This window comes from Erpetoichthys calabaricus, chromosome 11 (assembly GCF_900747795.2).
Source record: "Erpetoichthys calabaricus chromosome 11, fErpCal1.3, whole genome shotgun sequence".
NCBI lineage: Eukaryota > Metazoa > Chordata > Cladistia > Polypteriformes > Polypteridae > Erpetoichthys > Erpetoichthys calabaricus.
The window spans coordinates 21,891,754-21,906,705 of record NC_041404.2 but is presented as its reverse complement, the minus strand read 5'-3'; positions in this window follow the sequence as shown (position 1 = coordinate 21,906,705).

Below are 14,952 nucleotides of genomic sequence, written 5' to 3'. Positions count from 1 at the left end.
GTGGTTCAATATTTACCCGACGAGGTAAGAAGGCGGTATCGTGGCAGCAGAGCCGGCACTAAGCTAAAAAAGAAGTGGCTTGCGAGAAAGTGGCGTTTCAAGCCTTCGGTGCCTTCTGTGATTCTGGGGAATGTGAATTTAATCTCAAATAAGATCGACGAACTGGCTGCGCTGGTGAAAAATGTCAGGACCTACAGAGAATGCAGTTTGTTGTGTTTTTGAAAAACCTGGCTAAATAACACCATCCCAGATGCCAACGTGGAGCTACCCGGGTTTAGCACAGTTAGAGCGGACAGAGATGCAAGTACCTGTGGGAAGCACAAAGGAGGAGGACTCGCTCTCTATGTTAATACACGGTGGTGTAACTCTGGACATGTTAACGTCAAAATCTCCACTTGCTGCAGGGATATCGAACTGTTGGCCGTAAGTTTACGTCCCTACTACTTGCCCAGAGAGTTTGGACACGTCATTGTTGTCATCGTGTACATACCTCCTCGGGCGGACGAGGAGTCAGCGAGTGACATCATCCATTCTGCTGTTGCTAAGTTACAAACGCAGCACCCTGAGGCGCTTGTGCTAATCGCTGGAGACTTTAACCATGTGACGCTGGACAAAACATTACCTGCATTCTCCCAGTATGTGGACTGTAACACCCGGGGAAATAAGACTATTGATTTACTGTATGCAAACGTTAAAGACGCATACAGCGCCACCCCGCTGCCTGTGCTTGGGAAAGCAGATCATAACCTGATTCTGCTTCAGCCTCACTATAAACCAAAAGTGAGAGTCCTACCTGTAACCACACGATCATTCAGGAAGTGGACCCCGGAGGCTGAGAATACTCTGAGAGAATGTTTTGGAACTACAGACTGGGATATCCTGCAGGGATCTCATAGTGAGAACATTGAGGAAGTTGTTGACTGCACTACTGACTACATCAACTTCTGTATGGACATTGTAGTTCCAGTAAGAACAGTACGCTGCTATGCTAACAACAAGCCATGGATTACAAGTGACATCAAGGGCCTTTTGAACCAGAAGAAAAGGGCTTTTAAAGACGGTGATCAGCATGAGCTCAAGCGCGTGCAGAAGGAACTCCGAGTCCAGCTCAGGTCGGCAAGGGGCAGTACAGGAGAAAGCTGGAGCAGAAGTTGCAGAATAACAGCATGAAGGAAGTGTGGGATGGGATGAAGACCATCACTGGCTGCAGCTCGAAGCGGGGTACCACCATAGAGAGAGACATGAAGAGAGCAAACCAAATGAACAACTTCTTTAACAGGTTTGACCACCCTAACCCACTCTCACTCTCACCTCGGAGTATTGCACCCTCCACACATCCTTCTGCTGATACCAGCATAGGCAAGACATCCCCACCCATAATTACAACAGCGCAAGTGAGCAGAGAGCTGAGGAGACTTCGTGCCAGCAAAGCAGCGGGTCCAGGTGGAGTATCACCACGACTGCTGAAGGTCTGTGCATCGGAGCTGGAGGGTCCTCTACAGCGCATCTTCAACCTGAGCCTGGAACAGGGGAGAGTCCCGAGGCTTTGGAAAACATCTTGTATCACCCCAGTCCCAAAGGTATCACGTCCTAGTGAGCTGAATGACTTTCGGCCTGTTGCTCTGACATCACATGTGATGAAGACCATGGAGAGGCTGCTGCTTCACCACCTTAGGCCACAGGTTCAACATGCCCTTGACCCTCTGCAGTTTGCATATCAGGAGAAGGTGGGAGCGGAGGATGCCATCATCTATATGCTACACCGATCCCTCTCTCACTTGGACAGAGGAAGTGGTGCTGTAAGAATTATGTTTCTAGACTTCTCTAGCACCTTCAACACAATCCAACCTCTGCTCCTTAGGTACAAGCTGACAGAAATGGGATTAGATTCATACCTAGTGACATGGATCGTGGACTATCTTAAAGACAGACCTCAGTATGTGTGTCTTGGGAACTGCACGTCTGACATTGTGGTCAGCAACACAGGAGCGCCACAGGGGACTGTACTTTCTCTGGTCCTGTTCAGCCTATATACATCGGACTTCCAATACAACTCGGAGTCCTGCCATGTGCAAAAGTTCGCTGATGACACTGCTATCGTGGGCTGTATCAGGAATGGGCTGGAGGAGGAGTATAGGGACCTAATAAAGGACTTTGTTAAATGGTGCGACTCAAACAACCTACACCTGAACACCAGCAAAACCCAGGAGCTGGTGGTGGATTTTAGGAGGCCCAGACCCCTCATAGACCCAGTGATCATCAAAGGTGACTGTGTGCAGAGGGTACAGACCTATAAATACCTGGGAGTGCAGCTGGATGATAAATTAGACTGGACTGCCAATACTGATGTGCTGTGCAAGAAAGGACAGAGCCGGTTATACTTCCTTAGAAGGCTGGCTTCCTTCAACATCTGCAATAAGATGCTGTAGATGTTCTATCAGACAGTTGTGGCGAGCGCCCTCTTCTACGCAGTGGTGTGCTGGGGAGGCAGCATTAAGAGGAAAGACGCCTCACGCCTGGACAAACTGGTGAGGAAGGCAGGCTCTATTGTTGGCATGGAGCTGGACAGTTTAACATCTGTGGCAAAGCGAAGGGCGCTCAGCAGGCTCCTATCAATTATGTAGAATCCACTGCATCCACTTAATAGTATCATCTCCAGACAGAAGAGCAGCTTCAGCGACAGACTGCTGTCACTGTCCTGCGCCACAGACAGATTGAGGAGATTGTTCCTCCCCCAAACTATGCGACTCTTTAATTCCACCCGGGGGGGTAAACGTTAATATTTAACATTATACATAGTCTGCGGTGGGTTGGCACCCTGCCCGGGATTGGTTCCTGCCTTGTGCCCTGTGTTGGCTGGGATTGGCTCCAGCAGACCCCCGTGACCCTGTGTTCGGATTCAGCGGGTTGGAAAATGGATGGATGGATGGATTATGCTGCTGCTGAAGAATGTGAATTTCCCATTGGGATTAATAAAGTATCTATCTGTCTATCTAGAATTGCTTTCTAATTTAGCAACCGGGTTGGAACAAAAACCTGCAGCCACTGCGGCCCTCCAGGATTGTGATTGAGGACCCCTGCCCTACACGATACACACAGCCATTCTCTTCATTGACTTTCATGCTGGAAATAAGCCTGTTAAGGTTGTGGGCATGCAGAAGTTAGTGCTGCTGCCTCACAACCCACAAGTCTCACATTTGAATTCCAGCCAGGTGACTGATTGTTTCTGCATATGTTTTTCTCCTGTTAGTCCAGTCTTCCTCCCAAATCCCTAGGTTACTGTATGTGTGTTAGAGTAATTGGAAATCTAAACTCTACTCCATATGAATGTGGGTGTGGATGTCAGGATGCCACACAATGGTCTGGTTCCACACCCAGGTTTTATTCCTGCCTTATACCAGTAACAGGAGAATACAGAACTGCCTCTGGTCCCCACATCCCTGAACTAGACTAGGAATGGCATGTGCAAGGTGCCATTATACATGTAAGGGCCTGGGATAAAACTGTACTAATGGGCTTCTCCCCAGCTTCAGCCTCCCAATGTATTGACCATTTAACATCACCATCACAAATAGAACATTATCAAATGTGTATTTTAAAACAATACAAATCAAATGCAAAACACTATAAATACATACTGTATTATGTACCATTTCAACACAAGTACAAAACCTTACTCTTGCACATTTTTTAAAATTCAAGCCAAATGTAAAAGGTTAGTTTCTAACAAAACAAACCAAATTCAACAAAATATCCTTGAGCATCATGTATAACAAATATACACAGGTACTGTAAATTAAAAAGTAAACGCAATTTAAAATAACGTGGTAACTGCAATGGCTAGAAGCTGACGCAATACAATGCATTCGCAAAGGCTTATGGGAAGTATGAATACGCATCACGCAGCACTTTGCTGTTCGTCTAGTTGAAGCCAAGGTCAAATGAACATGGAAGCTCCACTGTGGGATTGCACCATTGTTGAGTAATGCCTGCTGAACCTGCCGAGATTCCCCAAATCGCCTATTTGTTTCATTTAAAAAACAGAGCAAACTGCCTCTAGAAGAAACATTAACAACAATTAACTTGAATTCATTCCATGCCTGAGCATGTTTGTCCGCATGTAACCCCGTATTTCTAGTCTGTTTGACTAGTGTGATCGCTCCGTGCCAGACCAACCGTACTGTGTCATGGCCCGCTTGGAAAAGGTGGGCCCGGGCACGGTTCAGTAGCATTTGGGAACAGTGTGATCACTAAACATGCCCCAGCATGGAAAACAGACATGACATCAATGATTCGACAAGTGCAATTCTTTTTTCATTCAATATATACTGCTCAAAAAATTAAAAATACACTTTTTAATCAGAGTATAGAATCAAGTCAATGAAACTTCTGTTGTTGTTAATCAGTTTCAGCTGCTTTGGTGTTAATGAAATTAACAACCGGTGCACTAGAGGGGCAACAATGAGACGACCCCCAAAACAGGAATAGTTTAACAAATGGAGGCCACTGACACTTTTCCCTCCTCATCTTTTCTGACTGTTTTTTCACTAGTTTTGCATTTGGCTACAGTCAGTGTCACTACTGGTAGCATGAGGCGATACCTGGACCCTACAGAGGTTGCACAGGTAGTCCAACTTCTCCAGGATGACAGACACATCATTACGTGCCATTGCCAGAAGGTTTGCTGTGTCTCAAAGCAAAGTCTCAAGGGCATGGAGGAGATCCCAGGAGACAGGCAGTTACTCTAGGAGAGCTGGACAGGGCCGTAGAAGGTCCTTAACACATCAGCAGGACCAGTATCTGCTCCTTTGGGCAAGGAGGAACAGGATGAGCACTGCCAGAGCCCTACAAAATGACCTTCAACAGGCCACTGGTGTGAATGTCTCTAACCAAACAATCAGAAACAGACTTCATGAGGGTGGCCTGAGAGCCTGACGTCCTCTAGTGGGCCCTGTGCTCACTGCCCGGCACTGTGGAGCTCAATTGGCATTTGTCATAGAATACCAGAATTGGCAGGTCCACCACTGGCACCTGTGCTTTTCACAGATGACAGCAGGTTCACCCTGAGCACATGTGACAGACGTGAAAGGGCCTGTAGAAGTCGTGGAGAACGTTATGCTGCCTGTAACATCTTTCAGCATGACAGGTTTAGTGGTGGATCAGTGAAGGTCAGGGGAGGCATATCCATGGAGGGATGCACAGACCTCTACATGCTAGACAGTGGCACCTTGACTGCTATTAGGTATCGGGATGAAATCCTTGGACTCATTGTCAGACCCTATGCTGGTGCAGTGGGTCCTGGGTTCCTCCTGGTGCACAACAATGCCCGGCCTCATGTGGGAAGAGGATGCAGGCAGTTCCTGGAGGATGAAGGAATTGATACCACCTCAAACTGTCCAGGAGCTCAGTGATGCCCTGGTCCAGATCTGGGAGGAGATCCCCCAGGACACCGTCCGTTGTCTCATTAGGAGCACGTGGGGGCCATACAAACTACGGAGTACGATTTTGAGTTGCTACAATGAAATTGCTGCATTATTTTTTCACTTTGATCTTCAGGGTCTTTGAATTCAGCCCTCTGTAGATTGATAATTTTCATTTCCATCAAATGATGTAGCATCCTTTCGTTTCTAACACCCTCATTTCCCAGTCCTTATCAGTATAATAATAATAATAATAATTCTTTACATTTATATAGCACTTTTCTCACTACTCAAAGCACTCTCCACACAGAGAGGACCCGGGAAGCGAACCCACAATCTCCCACAATCTCCTTACCTTACTTACTGCAGCACTACCACTGCGCCACCTGTGTATAGGTAGCCGGCAGGATTTTTTTCCCATTGAGATCTGATGTGTTTTCAAAGTGTTCCTTTCATTTTTTTGAGCAGTTTATTTTGAGTTAAAAACAGATTTTTTATTCTCACCGAACACATGAACATGAATTGTAGTTGACAAGAAAAGCAGCAAATTCCTCCCTTAACATCATTTGTCACCGTAAAAATCTTCTCAGACAGTATGATTACCAGCAAAATGATGTGCTGCACACTTCAAAAATCTGTAATAGGGTAGAGTGTCATCCTGCCCTACACGACTGCAGAACAATCACAAAATAAGTAAAATTGTTTTGACATGCATGCTGTCACTCTGTATTCGGATTTTGCTTTGGCTTTACACAAAGTCGCATGGTCCTGACGAAAGTGTGCCCGGGCCCAGAACGTTAAGCGCAGTGTGAGTGCAGGCCAGCGGGGGATTGGGGGGTTATGGGGGGGGGCAGACGTGCCTAGTGTGAGTACACCTTAAAGCATGCTGCCATTATGCTCTGGAGCAGCAGAAACATGAATCACATTTTGCTGTCTGGCAGTCTTGTGGGCAAAGCTGGGTTTTAGGGTTAGGGCTAAGGATAGGCAACTCCATATATGTGTCCATGGTTTTGGAATGGAATTTCCAACAAGCTTATACTGGTATGACTGTCAGAAGGCCACAAACTTCCACCAATGTAATGTATAAGATGTACAAATATTTTTCCTCTAACCACACACATTTAAAACCACTGACAGGTTTGGACACAGACGTTTGCTCTGTTTCAGAAGGCTCAGTCTGGATCCTCCACCCATCGGTCAGTAAGGCTTTATCCACTTAGAGCTGCTTTAATGAAAACCTGAAGAAGAGCTGAGTCACTGTGTGCCTGATGGGGATAACCTTCATTATAAAGGTGAGGAGGAGATGAATCACTTCAAAATGAGCAACCAGAGATGAACAGAAACCTGATAGGAGCTTGCAGTATTATAAAGTGGAATAAATACGGTGGCAAACACGGCTACTGAAGATTAAGATGTTTGCAATGAATCTTTGGCCGTGACACAAAGCAGTTTAAGTGACCTTTGCATAAATGGGGGAGAAAACACTTTTTATCAAAGAATTAACCATGTAAGTACAAACAGGGACAAGTCATCTACATTGTACAGCGAGATGTGATGTGGTCCTCACACCTTGAAAACTGTTTGACTAGAAAGTACACTGCTGTGAATTACCTGAATGACCTTCTCATCTTAAGTCGTAACATAACATTTTAAGACCCAAATTAAGAGTCATGGGTGGACTGGAGTCTATCCCAGCAGTATAGGGTAGGAAACAGCCCTGGATGGGGTGCCAGTCCATTGCATGGCCTACATTAACACTAAGGGCAATTTGGAATCACTAATATCCTAACACGGACATCTTACGGCAGACGTATCAAACTCAGTTCTTGGGGGCCTCAGCGACTACAAGTTTTTGCTCCTGCCACTTTCTTAACTAGGAGCTACAGTAGTTCCTGCTGCTAATGGAATTGACTTATTTTACTTTAATTGTAATTGACTGATGTTGTAAAATTGAAGTCCAAAGTGAGCCAACAGATGACCAGAACAGTCACCATTTCACCATTTTTTACAGCTTCTTAATTAGGAGACATTTCTTGCTGTTAATGAAAGCCTTTATTTAATTCTACAGGCCATGCAAATTCAAAAATGTTCAATTTTCTTTTTTTTTTTTGCAGAGAACAAATACTTTGTCATCCCCTCCTTTGATACCTTAATATCAGACTATTGTAACTCATTGTACAGTATATTGGTTAAAGTCAGTCTTCTTTAGCTTGTTTTCATCTGGTCCAAAATGATGCAACTGGGATGCTCACAGGTAAAAAGAAAAGAGACCATATAACACCAGTCCTGGCTTCTCATCATTGGCTTCCTGTGTATTACTGACTCCAGTTTAAGGTCTTATTATTTGTTTTATTGAACACCACTGCCAAGCCCTGCCTTCTGATCTTATCACAACATGCAGCCCTGGTAGATCACTGCAGACAACAAGTGCTTGTGGTCCCACAGTCCAAATTGACATCAACGGTGACCGTGCATTCTCAGTTATAGCGCCCACATTATGGAACTCACTACCCTTGGACATTAGACTGGTTTCATCTGATTAAGCTTTGAAAGCTGAACTAAAAAATATATTTTTTTCTACTGCTTATTCTTAAACATTTTTGCTTATGACCTCTAGTGCTTTGTTTTTATTTTATTATATTTTATTTCTTTATATTGTTTATTTATGTTTTCTTGTGTGCTATTGGTACTCAGTTTTACTTTGTGTTTCAATTTGTTCTGTTCAGCACTTTGGTCAACTTCATTTGTTTTAGGTGTGCTATATAAATACAATTTTACTTACTTAACTTTAAAAATATTTTGAGGACCCAAACAGATCAAACTTTTTCAGACCTTCTTTTTTTATATATTTTATAGAAACACATTTTATGATGGACTTAAAATGGATCTGATTAGTTTGCTGTCTGTTTGATTGCTTTATAATTATTGTTTGGTTGCTGGTTGAGGTAAAAACAAGAACAATAACAGGTTCTGAATCTTAAAAACTGAGTTAAGTAAAATGATGGCAAGAAATAGTAGCAGTAATTAGATAGTATTTAAAAAAATGGCTGAAATGAAAATCTGCAGCCATGTGGCCTGACACCTCTGTGTTAAGGGATGTGGGAGGAAAACTCATGCAGACATGCGGAGAATGTACAAAAACAGTAAGTGGGGATCTTAAAATGATGAATTTCTGGACTCGCTGGAGGAAGTGGTGGAACAGAGGTCTCTCAGGAAGCTACTTATTATTGTGGACAATGACTCTCACCCACCATATGATGTCTTGGCCTAACAGAAGAGCACCTCCAGTAACAGAATGGCACAAGTGTGTTGCTAATAGGAGCGCCATGTCAGGCTGTTCCTGCCCTCAGCCATCAGGCTCTATAATGAGTCGCCCCACAGTCGAGGTGGTCTTGTGCCCTGTGTGCTGAATGGTACTCAAATGGCCCAGAAGGCATCTTAACAGACAATGACGTGATATGCAAAGAGCTGAGTCAATATACTGTGCCAATGGCTGACCTCCTGTAACGTAAAATTGTAACTGTAATTCTAATCACTTTACACTTAGTAAATACTCACACTTAGTTAATGTATGTAAAGATTATTGTTATATGTGTATTTGTACCGTGTTAACATACTAAAGATTATGATCATTTTTGCTATGTGTATATTTATGCCTTTTTATGTCTGTTGCTGTAACCCATCATCAGGAGTAATCTATCTATCATAATAATAAATAAAAATACATTTTACTTATATAGCGCCTTTCCCATGCTCAAGGCACTTATATCTTATATAACACCTTTCTTATCTATCTATCATAATAATAATAAATAAAAATACATTTATATAGCACCTTTCCCATGCTCAAGGCACTTACAGTATATCTTATATAACACCTTTCTTATCTATCTATCATAATAATAATAAATAAAAATACATTTATATAGCACCTTTCCCATGCTCAAGGCACTTATATCTTATATAACACCTTTCTTATCTATCTATCTAATAATAATAAATAAAAATACATTTTATTTATATAGCATCTTTCCCATGCTCAAGGAACTTATACTGTATATTATATAGCACCTTTCTAATCTATCTTTCTAATCTATCTCTCGGACTATTTCTTCCACCATTGAACCTTTCTCTTCTCCACTGAAGTTCATTATCTTGCCTCATCAACCAATCCTTCAGATTTTTCTATTGCACAGTGTATGCTCTTCTCTTATATAAAGGGTGTCATTTTTAACCACAGAAGGAACACAATATATGCATTTTGGCCTTCACTATTTTAAAGCTTTCTGTGACCATAAGCACCTGTAATGAAGTTGAGGGGTACTGCAGAAATATAATGGCAGCACTCACTGAATTTTAAAGTAATGTTACACTACATTCTCAAACCTGTCTACTTCATTTCAGGGTCTGGATGGCTGGATTGCAGAAGCACTGGGCACAAGGCAGGAACTAACTCTGGACAGGACACCTATCCATCAAAGAGCCCAGCTTGGAATCACCAACACAGAGAGAAAAACACAAAAAAAAAAAAAAAAAACAAGACAGGACACGAGAAGGACAGCAACCAGAAACTAAACCCAAAATTCTGCTTCAGTGAGGCTGAACTGCCCTTCACGTAATTAGGTAAAAATATCATTGGTGAATGATGTACTTTAAATTCACATAGAGAAAGAATTAAATGGACTAAAAAGGATTTGATTAGGATTCACCGTTAACCTTCTCCCATTATGGAGATATAATGAGTTGTTCATATACCACAAAAATAAACTTTCGCTGGCTTTTTAATGATTTCGCTGCATATCTGAGGGGCGCTGGCACCTGCGCTGCCCGTACCTGGGGTGGAGGTTTCTCTGGTCCTAAAAATCCCCTGACGTGACCGGGTGTACGATTGTCTGAATGTGAAGTCTCTCCAGTGATTCTGAATCGGTGATGTTAAAGGTATTAGTTTCTCACGCATTGTTTTTTATCCGGTTGGCACCCTACCCGGGATTGGTTCCTGCCTTGTGCCCTGTGTTGGCTGGGATTGGCTCCCGCAGACCCACGTGACCCTGTGTCCGGATTCAGCGGGTGGGAAAATGGATGGATGGATGTTTTTTATCCTAAAAACAAGTCTAAGAATTAATCAAAACGTACCTAAAACAGTTGAATCCTCTTGGGCTGGGCGACGGCGCTTCGCAACCTTCACCTTGGATTAGGCGGGTTCAGGCATCGCATGGATAGATTAAGGGTTTGGCTGACTTTCTTTATTGATCGTTCTTAGATGTTTGCAACTAGTTGATGCTGTGCGATTGCTCCTTGGCTAATATGCCCTTCGTTGTACTGTTTTTGAAAGGCACTTCAGCAAGAAAAAACGAACGCTTCCCGTTATGCCTGTGCAGTCGTAAAAACAGCGGTTCTTTAATGGCACTTTACTAAGTTATGATTGCTTGACAAAGAACCATTTCATTTTGTAAAGGGTTCTCTGCATATAAAATTAGTTCTAGGAGCTTTTAAAATGTTCCTACTGTGTATATGTGGGCAAGACAGAAATCTGATATACAGTACTAGCAATATGAAAAGATCAAAACAACAAAATCCTGCGTTGTTGTGTGAAGCAAGAGTTGTTTAAAAATCAGGAGCTCATCGGTATTTCATAAGTCTGTTCATAATAATTAATTAAAACAGGATCTAAATGAATGAAGTTTTTTTTCTGAAATCTTCATGTGAATCGTTCTTCTAGGGACAAAAATGGCACTGCTGTTTAACACCCACTTTTATTTTTAGGAGTGTAGGTACAGTTCATCCCTTAGAAACGTATGGGCAACAAAGTCCAACTTCAGCCTTCCTCGTTTTGCTGTCTTAAAATCTGAACAAGCTTGTCATTCGGAGCGCGAGCAAATCGAACTCATAGGCTCAATTTAGTAGTGGAGAATATTAAAAGTAACAATATCAAAGTCCCAGGACTTGATCGTAAAGATAAAAAAAGAAGATCCAAAGGAAAAAACGGTCTTCTATGGCTATCACCGTCCCAGGCGTTGCCTGCAGTCTGTATGCATTTAGTAACAAAAAAAGGGACACCGGGATTGGCGTTCAGGGTGCGTGCAATTTGCATATTCTCCCGAGGTGCGCGTGTGCTTCCTCCCACAGTCCAGACACTAAGGTAAGGCGAATTGAGCCAAGTGAGTGGAGACGGAGACAGAGAGAGAGACAAAGAGACATGCGTGTGTGGGTGGGTGTGTGTGTGGTCGCCCTACGATCGACTGGCGTCCTGCCCAGGTGATGATCCTGCCTTGCGCCCTGATGGGAAAGGCTCCATTTGCTCTCCGACCCTGCCCTGCGTAAGCGGGTTAGCTACAATGTTGAAGTAAAGGTTCTAAAATGGTACCTTACTGGGTCCTCGCATATTCTTTGCTTGACAAAGAAACATTTCATTCTGTGAAGGCTTCTTTCCGTATGAGACTGGCTCTTTGAGCTTTCAAATATGTAGATAAAAGAGACACAATTAATGTATATAGGCTACCTCGTAGGATACAACAGATTTGGGGTGAAGGTATATAAGATACGGAGCGCACAGATAGAAATAAGAACAGCGACGCGCAGACAGGCCGGGAGACGAGCTGGGAGCAATGGCGTGAGCAGCCGTGTTAACCACTGCGCCGCAGCACTCGGAACAGAAAATGGACACGTGCGGTCGTTTAGAACTGGTTGATGTTGCTCGTCCACAGCTGCTTAATTTCCTGCGGAAATCAAGGACTACATAAATGTGCCATCAACTTTATAAAAGCGTCATTTAGTAATGATGAGAAAATTAAAAATTCCAAGTTAAGTTTACTTTTAGTTTTAAATATATAAGACTCTAATGTATAACTATATTATTAAATCTAAGTCTGTATTGTTACCATCACAATATGATAATCGCATTGATAAAAGTTTGTATAGTAAATGGAGACTTACTTATAATTAAGATGTCACTTAACATATCCAGCGTCTTGCGCAGGTGAAGCCTGCGTGTTGTCCTCGTGTCTACACGGGTTTGGCCCGCTTCCTCATTGACGACAGCAACAGATTGATTGATTGATTGATTGATTGATTGATTGATTGATTGATTGATTGATTGATTGGCAATTCGATGCTGGACGTGTGCTTAAGTAGGCCCTGTGATGGACTGGAGTCTTGCCCCGGGGTTTTTTTTTTTTCCTGCCCTACGCCAACCCCTGCTGCCATTAGGCTTCGGCTCACCTCCACATTCAACTGGATTAAGCGAGTTTGAGATTGGCAATAACATATTAAGAAAAATAGCTAATATGATTATTCCAACCACGGCTGTAACAGTGGAGTATTACGTACATTTCTCGTTTAGTACACCGAATGTCCTCAGCATTCCAAAATCATTTAATCATTTAGTTAACACATTATATACAAAGTAAGGTGACGCATTTTAATTTGCCTCTAACTGAATAGATGAGCACATTTATATAAAGATGCGCGCGCACACAGACACATACAAAAAATACGAAAAATGTATGCATGATGTGTATGTACAGTTTCTTTGGGAAATAAACGTTAAAGGGTTGTAGGGAGACTGGAAGCAGCACAGGAACCAAACCTGAACGGGACGCCATTCCAACATGCAGTGTCTGTACTTCACCCACTCAAACAATTTAGAGTTTCGGCCTACAGAGCGCAATGCAGGCCTTCAGGAGCGGAGAGTAAACTGAAAGAGCCGGAGCAGACCACAAAACTCAACAGCGGCGGCCAATGTGCCACGCGTATGTCCATAATTTGCTCAAAACGTACATATTATTGTTTGCTTTAAGCCCTGAGTTGTGTTTCATCTGGTGAGACAAGGACTTGCGAAGACGAAGCGCTGCATTTTCTGTGTTCCTTTTCGCGCCTTCTAAACTGACGATGACAAATGCGAGGGCCATTATATATAACCTTCAGAAAACAAGCTGCACTTTCCGTGATTTTTTTAATGTAATATGCTAACTTTGATATCGGAAAAAAACACACGTATTAGCTGATAAAAGGGTAATTAAAAGAAGAACAGACTTGTAGACAGTCAAAATAAATAATTTCTCTTTTTATTTTCCTCCTGTGACGACTACCCCACTTTGCAATTCATTTACATACAGATTACTTTTTAACAAACATACCGTTATATACGTTAGAGGCACCCAGCTGCACTCTAAAGCTCCAAAGTAACCCGTGTCCCATACCTCAAGAGCTCATCCTTTAATTTTGTAACATAATTCCCGCCGATCTGTCAAGATCAGGTTTGTCATAAACCACTGAAAGAAATACAGTAGGTTCGGTAATTTATTTTTTTAAAGTGAGACAACAGATGGTTTAATTCTCCAACTGCGAAGACCCAATACAACTCCCATCTTTGGAATTTTTAATTTAATGTGTTGACTGATTTAATTAAAATATTTGCCTGAAATCATACTATAATGTTTGAATCAAACAATTAACTACAGTATAGTATAACAAAATGAGTAAATCAAATGTTTTAAACTGATAAAATATTATGCGTGTTCAGTATATTTGAGTTAAATGCTGATAGGAAGGCAATATGGTGCAAATACGACGCGACCGGCCAGGCAGAATTCAAAGACTGCATGAAAAAGTTGATCGAGCTGAAATAAGAAAATACTAAACCCAGAACTCGTTTCCTTCTATTGCATGTTTCTGTTTCAAATTATCTAGGGGTATGTTGCGCGGTCCTGCTGCAGAAGTAAAAAAATAATTTCATACCGTAAAAAAGTGAATACGTTAATTATATGCTTACCTGAAGCAAAAAAACCTTTCATCCCATTCAAATCCTAATGGACATTTGCAGAGTCTCTTATGCAGTCTGAAGTACGTTCTGCTCTGTTTTATACTACTATAGTCAATTAATATTGCATTACCCTTATTTTAAATTTTCAAAACCCACAATATAATGTAATGGCATAAGGGCATTTATTATTAAAGGACATTTGATTGGAAAAAAAAGCCTTGGACTGATTAAAAAGATTCCGAAATAAGACACAACGAGACCAAGTTACACAATTGGAAATTACAGTTTTATTCAAAAAGAAACCAGAACGAGTACTGATTATTATTATTATTATTATTTTCTTTTCATCGTTTCATGGTTTACGTTTGTTCGCCATTGAAATTCTGCACTAGCATATTCAGAAAATACTGATGCCTGGGTCATTAATTTTTAATGGTTAGTGCGCCCCGGGGATTTATAAATAAAATAGTGTCGATTCTTTCTGAAAACGCAACATTGTGAGCATGCTACTGATGTTTATTTTCGGTATATGATGATGCCTTCACTTTATTTCTTTATTGCTACGAGACAGCCCGCTTTTAGGTGGCAATAACGTCCTCGGTGGCAGCCCACTTCTTTATAAACTTGGAGGAGGACCTCTGTCAGACATGCTAGATATTGGTTTCGCACTCTGTACCCCATTCAGACAAAAATAACATTATATATATACATACATATATATATTATATATTATATATATTATCCAACCCGCTATATCCTATCCCAGGGTCA